Raw genomic sequence first — 6,879 nt, forward strand, 5'->3', positions numbered from 1 at the left:
GCCGCCGGTAGCAGCTGCGCTCCGCAGTTGCGACCTTCCAAAAAAACTTACCCCCCCCCCCCCCCCCCCCCCCCCCGAATGTTTAGCCATCAATCAAGTATGGCGAGAGATGGGGCGGGGACGAAAAGGGAAATAAAGAACACCTATCAGTACAGATCGGAAAAATTCGCGGGTTCATTTCGCGACAGGCTAAAATACAAATAGTTACACCTCAGTGCTGCCTCTGCTATTGGCTCACAACTCACCTGGATGACTCTGGGCCAATGAGAAACGCCCGACCAAAGCTCACAGGCTGCTACGTTGGGACGTCTCACAAGACTGCAGCCAATGGGTGGGTGGCATTTGACCGAGTGTACGTAGAACTATGGAGTTCATCCTGCAGGTCATTGAACCCGCGAATCTTTCCTGTCCCTACCTATCTAGTATAGTCATAATATGTCAAAAAAATGGCTGTAGAAGGAAATAATTTTTGGAAAGCTAATTTTTGGTAGAAAATGTTCTGTAGGGTCTGCTTCATGTTTGGAAGAAAATCACCTAAAGTCCGCAATAGGGAACATGCCGCCATCTTGGAAAAATGGCGGACAAAATAGGTTTTTCTTATTTAACTCGTAAACCGTTGCTTTTACAAGAAAATTACTAGAGAAGTGAAAGAAAGATTATTAAATTTTACATAAAAAATTTTCTATTCAAATTTTCTCTATCTTTTACAGTTGAAAGGTTATGGTGAGTTTTCTATGAGTAATTTCATTGAAAACCTTTCCTGTCTCATGGTATTTACTCAATCAGCAGTTTGATTTGCCTCATTCTTTTGGAAACTCCCTTATGTGTTATATGTGTTAATGTATACTGTTAAACGTACGTTTAAAAATGCAAAAAAATCTTATTGCTAGTAAATAAGTAAACTGGGCATTGCCTGTTTGTGTTTGTGAAAAATTTCAAACATCAAACATAATTTGAAACATCAACTGTGATGGCTCTTCCATTCATAAATCTAGAAGCAAGTATCTTAACATGACCACAATTTATACATGCCTCAGATTTGCTGCTGAAGAGTGCAAAAAACTAAATCAAACATGTATTGTTTCTTTCGACCAACCTCTTTTCATAAAAGCTATGGATATTGTCGCTGGTGCTGAAGATGATGACATGATTTCTTCTATTGTAGTTCGTTTAGGAGGCTTTCATTTGATAATGAGCTATATGGGAGCCATTGGCAAAATTATGGCAAACAATGGCATTGAGGAACTCTGGGAGCAAGTGTTTGCCAAAAACTCTATCATACACATGTTGACTGGACATGCATATGCCCGGGCTATTCGAGCACACACGCTTACCCGAACTGCAATTGCCACTTTGCTGTATGAGCTTTGTTTAAATGAAGGTAAAATTACCAAGGAAAGTACCGACATCTTGAAAAATTTGTACGTGGATGTATTGGAAAAGCAAGATGATATGAAACAGGTAGATATACAAAGCATTGAGAACATTCTTTGTATAATGGAAGAGACCACCAATGAGCTTGAAAAGGCAAGTCGCACAGCGAGACTTTGGATACAATATTTTCATCAAGTAGAAATTATCCATGACTTTATCAGAGCTGAACGAACTGGCGATTGGTGGCTACACGTATATGCTGTTCAGTGCATGTTGTGTCACCTTTATGCTGCTGGACATGTTCACTATGCGAAATCTGCGCACTTGTATCTCCAAACCATGCTTAAAATTGAATATGTTCTTCCCTCACACGAATTCGAAAGATTCGTGAAGCTAGGGTATTTTACAATTCGAAGATCAGACAAATTTTGGTCTAGTGTTTGGTCTGACCTCACTATAGAACAGGTGCTTATGAAAGGAATTAAGACAGCAGGAGGCCTTACACGTGGACGTGGGTTGACAGAAAATGTTCTTGCCCGATGGATTAATGCTATGCCAGGAACACTTAAAGCAAGTGAAGCAATGGAGACATGCGCTAGTGTTTCATACATGTCATCTGAGCAACATACAGACTTGTCAAGATCGTGCAAGATTCGTGAAAAAATTGATCCAAATAAACTTACTGATTGGTTGAGACTTCACTCTCCATTCGATCAAATAGACGACTGCCTTGTGTCATTAGCTTTAGGGGTGATTGCAGATAATAGGGTGAATTGCGATAATGTCAAATAAATAGGTGAAGCTGCAATAAAGAAAATTGTGGGTAAAAACTTTCAAAGTGTCTCTCTCAAACGCAAAGAACAAGTATTCACTTGTGCAAACATGGGAAAAACTGTGCTGTTCGCAGGAGAACCTGTTGAAGTAAATCCAAATAAACTATTTCACAGGATTGCATGTGTTGTAAAAACCGAACAAGAATTGAAAGAATGTTTGCGCTACGAACTGGCACATCTCCCACAAGCATTATTTGACCATATTACTCTCCGAAAGGGCACTAAGTCAGAAATGAAACTTGTTATTGAAGAGATGTGTAGTAGCAGCTGTGCATTACCAGAAAATCCCATATTTGTTCTTGATGGTGGTGATCTTCACAGAGTTCCTTGGCCACAACCTGCAACTTATGGTGAAATATGTGAAGTGTACTTGAGTTATGTAAGGAGGACTTATGGCCAAAATGTAGTAGTTGTGTTTGATGGATATCAATCAAGTACTAAGTATGTAGCACATTTAAGACGTGCTTCTGATAAATCAAGCAGTAACTCCGCTGTCAATACCTCTACGAATGCAATTGTTGCCAAGCATAAATTCTTTGCCAACACAGAAAATAAAATAAATTTTGTTAAGGACTTGCTAACCACCTACGCCAAGCAAATTATGCAGTATTCCATGCTCCTGCAGATGCGGATACACTCATAGTTGGTACAGCCTTGGAGGAAGCAAGGAAAGGTCGTAACTCAGTTGTGGTAGGGAAAGACTCGGACCTATTTGTACCTATTGCAGGCTTGGCTCGTACAAACGAGGAGGTGCATATACTAACTCCGAGCAGTTCTAATACACAGAAGAAAATTTATAGCAGCTTGAAGATGCTAGAAGGATTGGGAAACAAGATAGAATACATTATGTTCATACATGCTATGGTGGGCTGTGATACAACATCCAGACCATACAAAAAGGGACATAGAACTGGTTTTTGTTAGCTTAAAGATAACGTTCAACTACAATCTGTTGTGAGAAAATTCAATGATACCGCAGCATCACCAGATGAAATAGCAGCTGCAGGTGAGGCATTCTTCATTAAGCTATATGGTGGTAAAATTGAGGATGGTCTAGATATGACTAGATACAAAAAGTGCATGCAATGTGTCGGTAAAAAGCCTCTCAACTATGTACTAAATCTAGCATCCCTCCCGCCAACTTCTGCAGCAGCTCGGCAGCACAGTCTACGAGTCTACCATCAAGTTCAGGCATGGCGCAGTAAATATCTCCCAGAAGGTGACTGGGGATGGAAGATAAAACATGGAACATTTAAACCAATTCCTACAACTCTTCCTCCAGCACCAGACTATTTGCTCCATCTTGTGCACTGTAATTGCAAATCTGGTTGTGAAAGAAATTGTGATTGCAGGAAAAGTGGTCTTCAGTGTTCTACAATGTGTGGTGTGTGTGCTGGTGAGACTTGCAGTAACAGATTGCAAATTGTGGACGATGACCTTGATGCACTTGGATGTGTTGATGAAGATGACTCTCATGATGAACTGGAGAATAGTGATCCTATTGAGTTAAAAAGTTAACAATATGTTATTTTAGGTCATTGTCTATCTGCTGACAAAACTTCACATATATCAGTCGTACTGTTTAGGCGCGATTAAGGATGAACCTACTAAATGCAGACTTTCGCACTTACTCATTAGCTTAAATCGACCATAACTTTTCAACTGTAAAAGATAGAGAAAAATTGAAAGATAAACGTTTTATGTAAAATTTAATTATCTTTCGTTTACTTCTCTAGTAGTTTTCTGGTAAAAGCAACGGTTTACGAGATAAATAAGAAAAACCTATTTTATCCGCCATTTTTCCAAGATGGGTGCATGTTCCCCATTGCGGATTTCAGGTGATTTCCTTCCAAAGGTAAAGGTGAACAAACAGGATCTTTTCAAGCAAAAATTAGCTTTCCAAAAATTACTTCCCTCTAACCACACATTATGACTATACTAATCAGTAGGGGCATGTATTTTTCGCGAAAAAATCTGATCGCCTTCTAGACTGCAAAAAGGTATACCCGCACCAGCGGTTTCTTACTTGTGATTGGCGACCGTCGACGAGAGATGTCGTTGCCATATTCGACCGGGCCACTCAGGACGCGTTTGCTTGCGCACTGAGTTACTGTGATTGGTTATGAAACGATCGACATAAATCGGAAAGAAACTACCCAATCACGAAACACAGTTGATGCTACAGTGTTTTAACTTTCAACTGGTCTCGGAAACTTTTCGCGAAATATGCATGCCCCTACCTATGAGTCCCTCGAAAGAATCTGTACAACGCACCAGGGCTGCCGCTGAAATTGAAAATACACGCTGTTGCCGAATATTATGGATGTGTCTTTTGAAGCCCCGTGTACGATTTGAAATGCCCAAAATTGGGTCAACGTGACCCTCTTGACGTCATGGTTAGTGTCGGCGATAGTCCGAATACATTGGTCTACTCAAACTTTTTGTCCCGCTCTTGTGTCCTTTGGTAGAACAGTAGAACACTCGTGATGTTTGCTGTTTCCGGTTCCTGTTTCGAAAAAGTTAACAGAAAAAAAGCGAGTTAGTAAAAAAAAATTGGTTGTCTGTAAAGTCGGTTTACGGACGATAGTTTAACGTGACGTCATAACAATACATTGATGAAATGATTGCATACTTTTATGAATAAAATTGAATCATTTTGATTGAATTATCACTATTTTGTATGGATACAAAGAAGGAGTAAAATGAAATTTACAATTTAATTGATAAATTTACTTTTATTTGAACTCATTAATTCAAATATATTTATTACTTTAACGAAGAGATTATTTTAACTATAACTTTTATACATGTTTGCTATTTAACTTCTTCCAATCTATGTTATTCTGTTAAGGATAGGACGATGATAGGAAAAGTAGGAAACGAATGGAAGTGTTTCAAGTTTAATGTGCCTCGAAAAAGTCAAATCGATGGTTGTTCCAATCGAGTGGAAGAGAGATAGATGCGGCGCAAGCGTACAATGAGCGTAACGGGACACAGCGTAACGGAACATTTTTTCGTGCGTGCAGCCGGCGTTCATCGATTTATTAGACGTTGTCACGTCAAAACATGGTAAAATAATGGACTATGTGGTAGGAACAGGAAGTCAAGAAGACCAAGACGATATAGTGATTATAGGTAGCTGTCCGTTTGCAACCGGCGCATTACACACATTCATTTTGGGCAGTGTGATTAGAATGCATTTATTAGCATTTACCTTGCCGAAAAAAAAGTAAATGTAAGAGTACCAGTGAGGGGTTTACTTAATATCTAGTCTCATTAACGCGAATTCGCCCTTAATAGTTGGGCCCTTAATCGAAATATCCTTTAATACGAAAGCTGCATTCAGTGGGAAATCAGCCGTGTAAGGATATTCGTATTCTTTCGACGCTAACACTACCTGTCGTATCAACAAAGAAATATTCTTTTTGACGTGATAACGTCTTATAAATCGATGAACTCCGGCTGCACGCACGGAAAAGTGTCACGTTCCGCCTAAGCCGAGCGTGCAAGAACCGGCCAACCACCGTGCGAGAAAATCTTCTATAATATCAAACAGGATAAGGCGGGCTTTTTAACTAATTGTTTGTGATTATATTGAAACAAATTATTTAAATTAAATTTGCAAAAACTGTAAATAATATTTGAAAATTAAAAAGTAGGCAATTTTTCATCAATGTTTTCTTATGACGTTATCACGTAAAATTATCGTCAGTAAAACGACTTTACAGACAACCCCCTTTTTTTTCACTTTTTAAAACTTTGCACGTTTATTTCGAAGCAAGTTAAACATTTTTGCGTTTAATAATTTGACAGGAATAGATCATGAAATGGTGAAGCAGCAATCTGCTTGCCAAACAATATACAGTCGTATTTTCCTAAATGTTGCTGTTGATTATCGCAAAATGGTAAAATTGTGGTTGGTAGTAGGTATTCATATTTTATTATTGGTACCTACCTAATATCTTTATTATGCTTGATTAGAGTTTGAGATATAATTAATTATCTTTAAACCATATTTAGCCTACCTCTTTCCACCACATTAGGGGCGAATTTCTGTAATTATATAGACTATTTTTTAAGTTAGCTAAAGACCTTACTAATGAAAAAAAAAAATTTAAAAATCCGTCAAGTAGTTTTTAATTGATGGTGAATGAAGTAAACAGAGCCACAGACAAAAACAGACAAAATATTTTTAAAAAGATTAAAAAAAATTATGTAAATAGTCATTACCAATATTTTTTTCATTTCATTCAATGCACGGAACTTTACCTCGAATTGTTTTATTATTAGTAGATATGTATTGAAACTTGCTCATTTGTTCTCGCATAATGCAGCAATAATCAGGCTAATAATCAAACAGATGAGTGGTGCCATTTTAACTTGTAATGGCATTGGGCTAACGAATTAACTAATTCTGATACCTCCTCTCCCGTCTTAATAGCCTAGCATTTACAGACACAAACTTTTGTTTAAGATTAATTAATTTCAGTTATCTTTTAGCAATGTATTAGATTATAAGTTACAAAGATGTGGCATTGTGGTGCATAATCAGTGTTAAGCAGAGATTAGAAAAGGATACAGATTTAAAATTAGCCGTCAGACGTAAAGCCGTTTCCCCCCCCCCCCTCCCATTTTTGTATAATTCACATACCAATATGGCGGACGTTTATAT

This window comes from Bacillus rossius, chromosome 5, assembly GCF_032445375.1.
Source record: "Bacillus rossius redtenbacheri isolate Brsri chromosome 5, Brsri_v3, whole genome shotgun sequence".
Taxonomy (NCBI): Eukaryota; Metazoa; Arthropoda; class Insecta; order Phasmatodea; family Bacillidae; genus Bacillus; species Bacillus rossius.